This window comes from Panicum virgatum, chromosome 9N, assembly GCF_016808335.1.
Source record: "Panicum virgatum strain AP13 chromosome 9N, P.virgatum_v5, whole genome shotgun sequence".
Taxonomy (NCBI): domain Eukaryota; kingdom Viridiplantae; phylum Streptophyta; class Magnoliopsida; order Poales; family Poaceae; genus Panicum; species Panicum virgatum.
Window position 1 is genome coordinate 58,694,747 of NC_053153.1, and position 14,513 is coordinate 58,709,259.

Genomic DNA, 14,513 nt, shown 5'->3' on the forward strand with positions numbered 1-14,513 from the left:
GAGGAGGGAGGAGGAAGAAGAAAGGGAGAGCCCCCAGCTCTGGATCCTGGCTTCACCGTTGGTCCCCTTGACACTCTTCAGCGTACCACTACGGTATGACACCACAAGCACCAGCCTGTGGAGCCTCTGCATGGCTCCTTCCTCCAAAGTGATTTCAAGAGGGCCATCCCAGCCTTGAATCGCAAGTAGCTGAAGATTGGGGAACCCCGAGCATCCAACAACAAAGTGCTCTGTACCAAATGCAAACCACAGCCTCAGAGAGAACAATCTTGGGAGCTTCTGGAGCACTTGGATGTCACCATCCTTCATTTTGGTGCCACCGAGAGTTAATATTTCGAGGTTATCCAGCGATGCAACCCAGCTCGGCAACGCTTCCAGTCTTTCATATAGTAGGAGGCTTTGTAGGAGCAAGGGTGGGGGGGACGAGAAATCAAGTGGCAAAGAAAAGGTTCTACCATCTGTTTCAATTGAGAGTGACCGGAGGCACCTGCTCAGTTTCTCAATGACTGCAAGTGGAGCCTCCCAGTTCTTGTTCAGACCATTGCGTGACCGTATCCGGAGCTTCCTCAATTGTGTCAAACATCCAATCTCTTGTATCATCCAACATGTGTCATCTGAGATCTCTATCAACCCCAAAGGTCTGTATGCTTTTCAATTTCCCAAAGCCATGTGGTAATAAGTAGGTAAAACCTGAACGAAAATGTACCAAGTGCTTAAGCTCAACGAAACTACTAGGCAACTTATCCACACATGTCCCCGTAACCCCGTTAAATCAAGAGTTTCCATGCTCTTCAGATTCCGTATTTTTCCAGGAAGCCTGTTAACGTTGTGTGCTCTTCTTAAACTCAAGAACTTAAGAGGGTGTTTAGTTGGTGAAAAGATTTGGGTTACAGTACTTTAACACATTTCGTTGTTATTCAACAATTAATATCTAATTATGAATTAATTAGGCTTAAAAGATTCGTCTCGTATAAATCAGTTAAACTGTGTACTTAGTTATTTTTTCTTTTGCATTTAATGCTCCATGCACGTGTCCGAAGATTCGATGTGACGGGTACTGTGCAAAAATTTTGGGGAACTAAACATCCTCTAAGTTTGAACATTGCACAAATCTGCTTAAGGTAACGGTTCCTTAGAAATTCACAGCTTTCCAGATCCAAGACTAAAAAATCTTGCCTCACTGAAACGTATAACTTCTGGCGTATCTCCAGACGAGCTTAGCGATCGCACATGTGACAATTCCAAGCTAGTTGACAGAGTGTACAAAGTTGTACCAAAGTTAGCGATCGCACGGTTGCCATGTAAGGAAAGTCGTCGAACCTTATCATGGGAAGTCATTACGGCCGTGTTTTGGAAGAGCTCCACTCCATCAAATTTGGCTCCACTCCAAAAAAAAATACCCAAACACCCCAACTAGCTCCACTCCACTCCACCTTTTTTTGGGAGCTCCTCAAGAGGTGCTCCACCAATTCTTGGAGCTAGTGGAGTTCATGAAAATTACCCACCATGCCATCTATTACAGAGGGGAAAAAACATTTCGCTGGTCAAAAAAATGTGTTGACCGTCGCCCCCTCCCCGAGACTGTCTGTCTCTCGTCCCGTTCCCCCCTCGCACCCCCCCTCAACCCTAGCGCTGCCACCTGCATCGCTGCGCCTGCTGCTGCATCGCGCCGCCGCCGGCCAAATGGTCAGGCGAGAAGCTCCGCCGTCGAGCGCCGCCGCCGACTTGCCCGACCTCGTCGCCGAAGCCCACGCCGCGCAGCTCCAGTTCGTGTCCTCCGTTGGATCCGCCCTCGGTTCAGCTCCAGTTGCGGTCGGCCATGGCGGCCATGGAGGCGGCGGCCGGAGATCCGCCCTGGGTTTGGCCGGCGGCGGCCGTGGATCTATGAGAGTGAGGGGCGTCGGTCGTGGGCGAGGCCAAGGAGGCGCCGCTGCCCAAGGGGACGTCCGGGCGCTGGGCAGGGGACGCGCCGTCCCTGCTGTCGTTCAAGGCGACGGGCCGTCTCTAGGCAGCGGCCAGGGGGACGGTGCCCCGCACGACGCCGCCTGCGACCAAAGCCAGGCATTCCGCGCACCGCGTCCTGCTCCTGCAACAACCAATCAAACCAAAAAGAAAGTGACCGAGGTATTGTGCTTATACGATACTGATTGTTATGTAGCAAGACTAGTACCATGAGTAAGGCCTGGTGCTATTCATATCTAAACAAGTGTTTTTTGTTCAAAATTATTATGTTGCATGAACAGCATAGTAGATTTGGTGATTTCATAGTGATTTTGGAAAGTTTAAATACTAGCTGGATGTGCGCCTTTTATTTCAAAATCATTGATGACTTAGCAATTGTGAATACAACTAGCTTCTGAAATCCATGTACTTTGTGATGCCATTAATTAGGGCGATTCAATGGATTGTAACGACGAGTATATTGCCCATGTTTGTAAGTTATTTGCACAGCAAGTGCTCAGAGGGAATAGACCCAATACCCATTCGAATGCCGTAGGCTATGATGAGGTGATCGCAATGTTTAAGCAAATCACAGGCATTGAGTTGACTAGGCGCCAACTCAAGAACAAGTGGGATAAATTGAAGCCCGATTATACTGCATGGCAAAAATTGATGAGAAGGCAAACTGGAACAGGATTTGATAGTGCTAGAGGTGTGATTGTAATGGATGATGAGTGGTGGAAAAAGGCAAGAAAAGTGAGGATCAACAAATTTCAGTAGTATTGTGTGATTGAAAATTATTATTTATTGCTTACTGACATGTCTTTTGTTATTTCTTTTGCAATAGGAAATTCTTGGATGTGGCAAGTTTAGAAAGAAACCATTGCAGAATTTAGATGAGCTTAAGGTTATGTTTTCTGACATCATTAGTGATGAATCCGATCATTGGAATCCTATGAGTCAAAACCCTATCATACCTGAGGAGACCCAAGGTGGCTTTGGAGTTGATGATGAAGAAATTGAAGATGGCCAAATGGCCGAAGATGCTGATGTTGTCCCCTTGGATGAAAACAATGAGGCTGATGCTGATGAGGTTTTGGAGATTTCTCCATCTTTGGGTAACACAAAGAGAAGAGCTCGGGTCGTTGTTGACAAAGGGAAGAAACAAAAAACAAAAACAGCACTTGTTATTCAAGAACAAATCACTAAGATTGCTGAATCGGCCTCTTCTTTTACATCAAAAAAATCAAGTGAACCAAAATTTGTTCCTACAATACCATAATGGTTTAACAAATATGCAGTTCCTCCATCGGCATCTGATGGGACGACTTTCTATAGAAATGCTAGATGCATGGATGAATTCCGTGATGCCATAGCCACTGATTTAGCTAGTTCTTGGCGCTAGATTAATATTTTTGTAATGATACATTGTACCTGGATGTTGGATGGTTTTTCTTTGTATCTCCTTAATGCAAGATGACATTGTACTTGCCATGGTCACTCTATCTGATTGTTAATTATTTTCTTTTTTCGTCATGGTGTACTTTATAAACAAATAGGCAAATGCAACCGTGCAAATGAGTACAGATAATAGCGACACAACACAGCAGGAAAAGAAAAAAACAAAAAAAAAGAATGTAGAAGAGGCCACGTAGATGTCCACAGCACAGCATAGGCGACTAGCAAAAAAAAAGCGCCTGCTACGCATAGCCCAGCAACGAGCTCAAAAAAAAAAGAATGTGGTGGAGCAGGCCCACGAGAGGAGGTGGAGAGGCCCAGATGCTGGAGCAGGCCCACGAGAGGAGGTGGAGTGGAGCTACAGAATACCCAAACAGATTGGAGTGGGTGGAGTGGCAGTTTTGGGAGTGGAGTGCTCCCAAACAGGCCCTATATATTGACCCCCCCTGAAGTGATACAAAGTTCTGTTCAATTGACACCCCAACAATGACCTCCAGCATTACATCGTGAATTCTGCAAGTCTTTACTTTTTTACTAGAAAAATTCCCTATTTGACACTACCAAAGTTACTAACTAATTCCTTTGTTGGCCGGGAAAGTTGAAAATTCCCTATTTGACACTGCTTCAAACTTCTATTCCTAATATGACACTGCCATCCATCTGAGGCACTAACGGTGTTAACTGGCACGTGAAAGACCCCTGAATCAAATTAATGTGTTTTGCTATCATGAAGTTATATCTGCATAACTTCAGCATTATTTCAGCAGTATTTCGGCATTATTTCAGCATTATCTCAACATTATTTTGGCATGGCAGAATAAACGATCATAATAAGCAACCATGCATGCGTACATACAACTGACATAACTTCATAACAGCAAAACACATTAATTTGATTCAAGGGCAAAATAGTCTTTTCACGTGCCAGTTAACACCGTTAGTGTCTCAGATGGATGACAGTGTCATATTAGGAATGAAAGTTTGAAGCAGCGTCAACTAGGGAATTTTCAACTTTCCAGGGTCAACAAAGGAATTAGTAAGGTAGTGTCAAATAAGGAATTTTCTCTTTTTACTATCACTGCATACAAGATTTTTTTTGTAGCGCGAGTAGCGCAAAACGAAAGAGGGCCCAGCCGCGGCAGTTGGAGGAAAAAAGATGAACAGAACCTTCTACACGTGCGATAAATAGAAAATTGGAAAAATTGACATTGTATCGTATTGGATTCGTATCCGTACGCGTAGGTATACGTAGAGAGAGACGCCCTCCCCGAGCCCCGAGGCCCCGGCGGCCCCACCGCTTTCCTGCACCGCCACCCACACGCCTTGTTTGCTTTGGCAAACAAACTAGCGCGTATGTTTTTCGAGAAGAGAATCTCGCATATATAAATTATTAAATGAAATCTATTTATGATTTTTTTTAAGAATGGGTGTAACTTTTCGCGACGAATCTAATGACGGTAATTAATTGATGATTAGCTACAGTGATGTTACCGTAACTATCTTCTAATCGCGCGGTCAAAGATCTCATTAGATTATTCAGGGTCACTAGCGCAGGATTTTGAAGTTAATTTTGTAAACTAATTTTCTTTGACACTGTAATTAGCCGTGAAAGTTATTACCACGCTGGAATTGTAGCGCGAGCCAACGCCGCCCCCCCGCCGGCGCACCCGCTCCGCTCCGCCCCAGCGCGACCCCCCATGAACCGCCAGAGCTGGCCCGCCCCTCCGCGGCTTCAGTTGGTTTAGGCGGCCCGTTCCCAACCCTACTCCGCCCCCGGCAAACCGCGGCCGGCGCCCCCGCCGCCGCCGCCGCCGCTGACCACCGCCTGCCGGCCAACCGCAGCCAGCGGCGACCTTGCCGTCACAATTCCTTGCGGCGCCGCCATTTCCCAGCCTCCGCCGCTCCTCCGCGCACGCCTCAACTCCGCTGCGCAACCACCGCCGTCCAACCCGCCGCCTGACCTACCTCGGTTGCGCATTTCTGGGCTCCTATTGTTCGGGTTTCTGGCTCCGTTGGAAGATGCGAAAGGCTAAAGGACCGGAGCGGCGAGATCCAAGGAAGAGGACAGGCAGGTTCTGGGAAACATATGCCGAGATGACAGAAACGGAGCGAGGGAAGCGAAGAACCAAATGTCCCAATATGTGGATGCAATGGCCGCGTTCGGGCGACATGGTGCTTGCTGGAAGAAGATTCCGGGATGGTGTTTGCCGGAATAGTTGGTCTGGTGGCACTGCTGCTCGGCCACGGAGCAGTCGGCCATTGAAGGTGGTCACGCCGATGTGGCCATTGCTCAATTCACCTTTCTTCACTGCAGATATTTGTATTATCCTAGTTACTGCTCGCCATAAGGAACTGATAAGACGGAGAAGGGTCTGGCAAATTGCATTTGAAGATCAAGAAAAGATATATTCAAAATTTGCGGAAGGGACGCTGTTGAGAAGTGCAAAGGCTTTGCCATTGGCAACCAGGACACCAAATAAAGAAATGCTCAGAAGCCCTGGAAAATGAGCTTCAGGACATGAAGAAGTCATGCAGTGGGATTATGCGGGTGCTTAACATGAGTTTCCAGCGCATGTCTTTGTACTTTGAATGGTGTTCCATTGCCCTGTCAACTGTCATTAAAGACGCTCATTGTCCTATTGTTCCCTCAAGAAAACTCACTTGTAAATATGAGGTAATTTCTCTTTGGAAGCCACTGTATCTTTCTCTCTCAGCTTGTAGAAATGGTTAGTGCCATGATGAAAATCTTAATCTCAGTGACTTAGTTCAGGAAACTCGTGGCAATTTGTATGCTGTACTTGACCTTACCAATGAGCTTGTGCATACTGTCGTTGTATTAATATGTTTTTTTTCTTAGTTTGAAAGATCATGAAAATGTTAGGATGATTCATGAGCCATTAAGATGTCTGCTCTGCTTGCTATTGATTCTGTCAAACATATCTTTACACTCATTTGTTTTGATCATCAGTTTTCATTATAGATACTCCATTAAGTTAATGCTATTCTAATTAGTATGGATACTTTTCAATTTAGGTGTACACAGATATATCTACACCTAAGCTTTGGATTGCAACTTGTGCAACCTACAGAATTCTTAAAAATTATACATGCAGGACAACTGTGCTGGCCATCTTTTCACATAATAAGATGGTATCTTGCTTCCAGCAATATGGCTGTTTTGGTACTGAACATCTATATTATCACTTCCATGCTTTTGTGCTTGCAGATACCATACTGTGCACAGCTCCCTTTTCCCTACAACAGAGTCCAAACTTGCTCTCAGTGCTTTTGTGTAATCACTCAGTTACTAGATGTGCTCCATTGACAACTTGCATGGTATGTCCCATTGCTCTTTAAATGGCATAATATTAGATTCTGTATGAAATGGCCAATGGCCTATTTTTACAAGTATATTTTGCATTATGATCATATATCAGCGAGCTAACAGTGTTTTTTGTTTAACCTCTATGGTTCATATACAAATTTTCGTTTCAATTGACTGGGCATACATTCAACCAGTCTTGCTCCTAAGTTCCTTTTTCTGTTCACTTCATGTATGGGCCCTTCATTTTTACACTATAATAACAATGTACTAAAATGGGCCTGAATAATGCAATTGGTGAAAGGCAAGTATTTTCCATCTGTATTATTGTGCCTGAACCTTGAACTTATTTCTTTCGGGTTTCATCTCTAGCCTACCCCAACTTGCTTGGGAAAAAAGGCTATGTTGTTGTTGTTGTTGTATTATTGTGCTGCATATATTTTGTCTGACCAATTGTTTGTTGATCTCATCTGATAAGTGATTGGAAGTTTCTTATGGCTACTAACACTTATATTTGCTTTATGCATGTATGTGTTTAATTTGCATGTCTCATGTATTGTATCATGAATTTTCCCTTCTTTTTTATTGATACAAAAAGTGAAATGAATAGCACTGGAATTGTATGAATAGACTTCATAGTGCCTGTGACTGCCATATTCCTTGTTAATTTATTAAGGAATGTGTTTTTTTGCTCCATGAGAAAGCAATGGTTACACATCAAACAGTACAGGGGCACAACCAACAAAAGATAATTCTAGCTAATAACAAATTCTTATCCTTGGAAATATTATTCTGGAGAAAAGGTATCCCTGTTGGTGAGAATAAAGCTTCTTACTCCTTATGCTAGGAATTTTGAATTAGATCTAACTGAAGCTGCATGAACTGATCAACTATGTCTTGCTATCAGCATGCAGAACATCAGCAACCGATAGAAAACCAAAGAAATGACCATACATATATGAGAAATATGCAGCAATGCAATAAAGTAACCTGATAATTGCGTTACAGTAACTCACATCCTGCTAAGTGTTTCCACCTGTAGGCAATTTATTCATCAGCTAAAAGTAGCATCTGTACTATAGATTCCATAGTTGGCCTTTTGTTCCTGTCTTCATCCAAGCATGAGACAGACAATCTGATCAGTGTCTTTACCTGCATGTAGTTGAATTGTCCGTTCAGCCTGCAATCCACAACCTCAGCGATTGAAGAGGGTTCCTCTCTATCCAACATATCAGCAAGCGTTCCTACAAGCTTCCTGAGCACCCTATGCACCTCTTCATCAGCACCTACAGCCAGGTCGAGAACTCGTTTACCCAACAGTAGCTCAAGAAGCAAAACCCCATAGCTATACACGTCAACTTTGGCCGTGATCTTAAGGCTGCTGATCCACTCTGGAGCGATATAGCCTATGGTTCCTCGCACTCGTGACACATTCTGATCGGTTCCACCTCTGTTCAACAGTTTCGCCAACCCAAAGTCGGCAATCTTGGGTTCTAGATTCTGATCCAAGAGTATGTTCTCCGGTTTCACGTCACAGTGTATTACCCACTCAAGACATTCATGGTGAAGATAAGCCAAACCCTTCGCTACACCTAATGCAATATTAAACCTCTGCCTCCATTCTAGCAGAATGTTTTCCTTGAATAGGATGTTAGCTAATGATCCGTTCTCAATATACTCAGTGACTAACATTCTGTGGCAGCTTTCAGAGCAAAACCCCCATATCCTTACTAGATTCATATGATTGATTCTACCAATTATGCGCAATTCTGCTTGAAACTCCTCCTCGCCTTGCCTTACATTCTCCAGCGTCTTAACAGCCACTCCTCGACGGTCATCCAACATTCCCTTGTAGACAATCCCTGAGCCTCCTCTTCCAAGCTCTTCTTTGAATTTTCCAGTTGCCTTCACCAACTCTTTATAACTGTATCTTCTGAAATTACTAGCCATCCTGTACCTTTCTTCGACAGCCTGTATTTCTGATGCTCCCAACTCCTTTCTCAAAACAAAGCACCATACAGAGACAATGAAGAAAACTTCAAGAACAAAAATTGCACCTGCAAACCCGTACAAGTAAAACCATTTTGCTTCCCCCTGACTGGCCTTGTGAATCTCTGGAAATGTGCTCATCTGTCTGCAATCAGGATGGTACTTTCTTGAAACAAGAAAATCAATTCGGGGAACAGAGATGCCTGAAATATTAACACTCATGTGGAGCTTGAGATACATGGTGCGATATGACTCATTAGGCGTGTATGCCTTCCCGCTGAAAAGGAAAGACTTTAGATAGCATGACCCTGTTCCTTGCCAGTACACAAAGCCTTTGCAGGTGCAGTCCATCCAACATATGTTCTTGCAAGCCTCCAAGGATACAGAATTAAGATGCAGCTGATCAGATCCCCAAAAGTCGGTGCCTGGAAGTCGCACGAACTGGACAGGTTGCACTTGGTCAACGGCACAGCTAATGTACATCCTTGGCTCCAGTTCCCAGGGTTGTTCATCACATAACCGGGTGGGCAAGAGCATGTAGGTGCAGGCAAGTAGCGGCAGATCCCATTTGGACCACACAAGCCATGAATATTGCAGGGCTGAGACATTGCAGTCCATGAAACCGACCATCTCCCATCTGAACTGTCCATGCTGTAGAGCCGGAGATTGCCATCCGGATCCAGAGTGAGCCTTCTTTTGATCCCAAGACCTTGATCAGAGGCAACAAGTGCTTGCTGGTTGGCAAAATCACTGGAAAAGAAAATTCCGGTATCATCTAGACCCCCAAACATTGTCATGTTATACTGAATCCTGTTATTCTGATACAACGTATTGTCAGGGTTTGGCCAATATATTTCATGAACATCGGCATCATCATATAAAAGGGACAATATCGACGAGTCCGTGTAATGGAATATGAAGTGACCTGGGACATGCAATCCAGTGGTGGGGACCAGCTTCGTGGTTGCAGTTATGCGCTGGCCGGGCAGCAGGGTGTCTGTTGGTGAATCGAAGCTCTGCCAAACAATAATGCCGGCGGAGTTCGGTGGTTTGGTTACAGGGACTTTTTTTAGTCCCTGAAACTTTTTAGTATTTAGAAGTATTAAATAAAATTTAATTATAAAACTAACTGCAGAACCCTGGGGCTAAATTGCGAAACGAATCTAATGAGGTATATTAATATATGATTAGCGGATGATATTGTAGCTTCACTGTAGCAAATTATGAATTAATTAGGCTCATTAGATTCGTCTCGCGAATTAGCACTCAGCTGTCATTCCTGTCAAAAAACATTTATAAACAGATTTTATTTAATACTATAAAATATAATATTCTTTTTAATGTGATAGGGACTTCTGAAAAAAGTTTGGAACAGAGCCGACAAGGTTCCCGGTGTGCAGGAGCTGAGCATACTGCACGCCTACTGAGTTGTCGCCTTGGGCCTTCCACACCACCACACCGTCGTAGTCCATGAGGACCAGGGCGCTGCCTTTCTTCAGGGTGACTGCCGCCCCCCTGGCATGCACGGGGCGGCCGCGGTTTGCTGTCCAGACGACGGTCTTGCTTGAGTGAGTGTACCATATCGAGAAGGTGAAGGCGTTGGTGTAGATGCTGTTGAAGCCGCAGGTGAAAGTGCCGTCCCGCGAACGCAGGATGTCCGTCTGGTACTTGTCGACGGAGAGCGAGGATCCCAGCAGTAGGGTGTCTCGAGGCGCAGCACTTGAGAGGAGGGGATGCAGTGATAATAGGAATGGAAGAATGGCGAGGGATGTTGCCATGGCTGAAGTCTGAACAGATGGTAGGGCTGATGAGAGGGCTGCTTCTCAGGTTCTCTTATGCCCAAGCTGCACATCTCAAGTCTCCTCTCATGCGATATCCGCGAGCACGGAGGGTAGGCGTTCAGGATCACAGCCATATTCAAAGCTGTTCCTCATGTTTAACATGGTTGACTGGAGTCAATGAGGTACTTTGCCGTTATGTCAGCATCTGATTTATGCATTATCTTGTGTCCTAACCATTATTCTATTGCTACCTAGCCTTGTCTATCTTTTGTTAATTAAACTGTGATTCGAACAGAAGGCAGGTTTTCGAAGGGGGGAATGCACATGGCTTTAGCTTCTGCCCCTGGTCAAATTTGGACAGCTACTCATGGGGACTCTGACAGAGACTGATGTGAGTTTTCCAAACGGATGGGTTTCAATTTGGAGTCGTTGCAGTCAAGGTCAACAAACAAATGGTCACATTATTGGTGGCATCTACCTCACGAGGCAAACATGTTGCTTAGGCCCTGTTTAGTTCCAAAAAAATTTCAAAATTTCTTGTCGCATCAGATTTTTGAACACATGCATGAAGCATTAAATATAGTTTAAAAAATAATTAATTGCACAGTTTAGTTGGAAATGACGAGATGAACCTTTTGAGCCTAATTAGTACATAATTGGACACTAATTATCAAATAAAAACAAAAGTGCTACTGTAGTCAAACCCAAAAATTTTCACCAACTAAACACGCCCTCGCTTCTGTGAAGCCGAACACTACTACAGCCACCTCTATCACCGCCGGTTCTAAAAGTACATCACCAACGGTTTTGGGTACTGTTGGATTTAAGTCGTTGGTGATAGCGGGGCCATCACCGCCGGTTCCTGAACCGTTGGTGATGGGGACATCAACACCGCCGGTTCGTATCTGGAACCGTTGGTGATGGGGACATCAACACCGCCGGTTGAAGACACGAACTGGCGGTGAAGACCTTTTTCCCATCAAAAAAAATATTTTCATATAATAATATTGCATCATTGTGGAACACCTCATTTGCTCAAGAACAAGCAGATTCAGAGCTAATAACTGAATTATATTAGGTAATCTCATCTCATTACTTAAACATGTATTCAACCTATCAGCTACTACTAAGCTAGCTAGGTTCAATAGCACAATATATGTTTGCAGTCCAAATTCAAACAAAAAAACTTGAAGCAGAAATTTGTAGAAATCATAATAAAGCAGAAAGCAGAGATTTCTACAAGAACTGATAATCCATTACATATGATACAGTACGTATAAAATGAGTAGCCTTATGGCGTGAGATAAAGAATTGGTTGCACTTCAGTATGATGGGAGGTTACAATCTATGTTGGCTAAAATAGTTTCATCAATATTGTCGGACCGCTTAGATATATTTAGTGAATTGTGAGACTTACCCAAATAGACTATTGAGTAGGGCATCAGAGTTGCATGCAGATTACCAGGCAAGGCCCCTCACCAAAGATAACAGAAAGAAAAAGGAGATAAGCAAAGCCTGATCAGACTATTGACTATACATTCGTAGTATAGTCAGTGCTTGTTGGTCATACCCATGAAGCAAAGAGTGCGGCATCATCATTTTCATGATAGAGCGATCCAGGTCGAACTTGACAAGTAAATATCCTGAAAGATTCAGATTGTTATGTTTTCCCATCACTTGAAGCAAACAGAATCAGGAATTTGCATATCTATAACGATCACTTACCCAGCATCTGAGTATATACCAAGTTTTAAACCTTTTCCGTGCACATAGTCTGCAAGAGCTTTGATGCCTGAAGGGAAAGTCTTTGGATCAGGTAGCAATTGATCCTACGAGTTACGGATACAAGAAAGACCTATTAGAGGCTGTAGGGCTAAACTGTTGATGAAGTAATTGAGCTTGAGCATTGACCCATCCCAAATTTTCCACACCAGAAATAATGTAGCCAAATCTGCAACTGCAAGCATTACACACTACCTACCTATTGCACATGTACCCAAATGCAAATTGAAAAAGAATTTGGAAAACAATGGATTGTTACCTTGTTTCCTCTTTTCACATAGGACCAGCAATCATCTGAGGAAGCGAGCAATAAACAAGAGTATGATTATTTTTTTCTAGACAAAAGTCCCTTACCTTGAGGCAACAATCTGCTGAATTGAGCCAAGTGGTATACCAATATTTAAATAGTTGTAGCCCAATTCAGCCAGTCCTGTCTGACACCAGCGCATCAGCTGTTCAATAACAGGGGAAGTCCACTTAGTTACACGCCTGAGCAAACTCTACTTTGGACAAGGCATTTGGTCCTATTACACGCAAAAACACTAGGTGCTGCTTGCAAACATGGCAGTTGAATAGTAAACATTACTAATCCCACACGTCTATCCAACAGTAATCCTCCACCTACCTGGATTTACTCTGAGCAGTGGGCGGCGCACCAAATAAGGAAACACTACGAATTGGGCTAAAATTTTGCAACGAATGAAAAGGTAGGGTAGCGGAATCGCTGATTCAACAGCGAAAAATGAGGGAATGGAACCCGCGGTCGAACCTGTCTCGCGGATGACCGTCTCGTTGATGTTGCATGTGAAGAAATTCCGGCTGTTCCACCTGCACCCACCACGGAGAAATGGATTAAGCACCCTGCGGAAGAGGGAGAGGGCGAAGACGGTAGCACATGCGCGAGGCGGAGCAGCAACTGCAGTCGGGGTACGGGGAGCGGGAGCGGGAGCGGAAGGGTACGAAGAGCAGAGCGATTACCCCATCTGCGGAGGGCCAGGCGCTGCCGCCATGGGAGGGCGTGGGAGGGGGGAGGATTGGGCGGAGGGCCAGCCGCCGCTGCTGCCATGGGAGGGCGCGGGACGAGGGAGGAGGACGGGGCGGAGGGCCGGGGCCGCCGCCATGGGAGGGCGCGGGAGGAGGAATGGGCGGAGGGCGGCGCCACGAGGGAGGGAGGGCTGTGGGCGGATGCCAGGGGGAGGAGGAAAAAATACCGGAGAGAGAGGGAGGGGAGAATGAAAAAAAAAGGTGGAGAACACATCACCGTCGGGTCATATTACAACCCGGCGGTGATGCTTACGTATCACCGCCGGTTCGTAATATGACCCAGCGATGATGTTGTCGAGAGCATCACCGCCGGGTCGTATTACGAACCGGCGGTGATACTTAAGCATCACCGCTGGGTCCATTTGGAACCGGCGGTGATAGACTATCACCGCCGGTTCGAAACAAACCGACGGTGATGGGGCGTTGGCAATGATATATTCTGCAGTAGTGGAACCATACCAAAATCGGCTGCTGCAGTCTCAACGAACCATGCCAATAATTGAATAATGCAAGATGGCACGTGCGACGTGCCCTTTGCATCCTACGCTCACAGCAGAACAAAATACGTTGACTGACGGAGTGAGTCTGCAAATTCATGATTACTGGGCTCCGCGACTTGTTGTCTACGCTGGAGCCAGTGAACCATTTGCTTTTGTTCGGCTTCCGTGGATTCCAATTTCCAAAGGTCGATCCAGGACAGGAGCTGTCCAAGAGTCCAGGCATGGGGACACTTCTCTTTGTTTTTCTTTTTATTTTTGCTTTTTAACAAAAGAGATTAGTTCGTTTCAAGAAAGACATAGGAGATTAGTTTCCAAATAACGACCGCAGGGCTTATTTTGAGATTTATGTGTTAGAAATCTAGGCAATTTTATGTTTAATTTATTCCATAAATATGACGTAAGCAAGAAATACATGAATATGATATCATATATGTGCTTATCAAACAAATTCATCATTAAAGACATCATGAATATGAAACTAGTGCTAACCAGCAATGCATGATATGTAGAATCTCTCAAATAAAGCATGTCAATCACAGTGTTTACGCTAATCACAAAGATTGCAATTTTGAGAATAAGATCAGCATACCCAGCGGCAGTGCCGGAAGCACCCAAAAGCGACATGGTGCTTTGTTGATGTAGTCGTCCCGCTCGATGCCGTGCAGATATGTTGCAGTGCCGATCGTCCGCTCGATG

The 14,513-nt window shown here is 44.8% G+C and overlaps 1 long non-coding RNA gene across 2 annotated transcripts; it reads left to right on the forward strand.

The window, feature by feature from the left end:
* Positions 1 to 5,064: 5,064 nt before the first annotated feature.
* Positions 5,065 to 10,937, forward strand: LOC120691173. Of its 2 annotated transcripts, XR_005682127.1 has the most exons (4): positions 5,065 to 6,073; positions 6,626 to 6,735; positions 7,884 to 9,478; positions 9,549 to 10,724. It is a non-coding gene; the product is annotated as an uncharacterized LOC120691173 (long non-coding RNA). The 2 variants fall into 2 exon arrangements; XR_005682126.1 differs by adding an exon at positions 10,787 to 10,937 and having other exon boundaries at positions 6,626 to 10,673.
* The last annotated feature ends 3,576 nt before the right edge of the window (positions 10,938 to 14,513 follow it).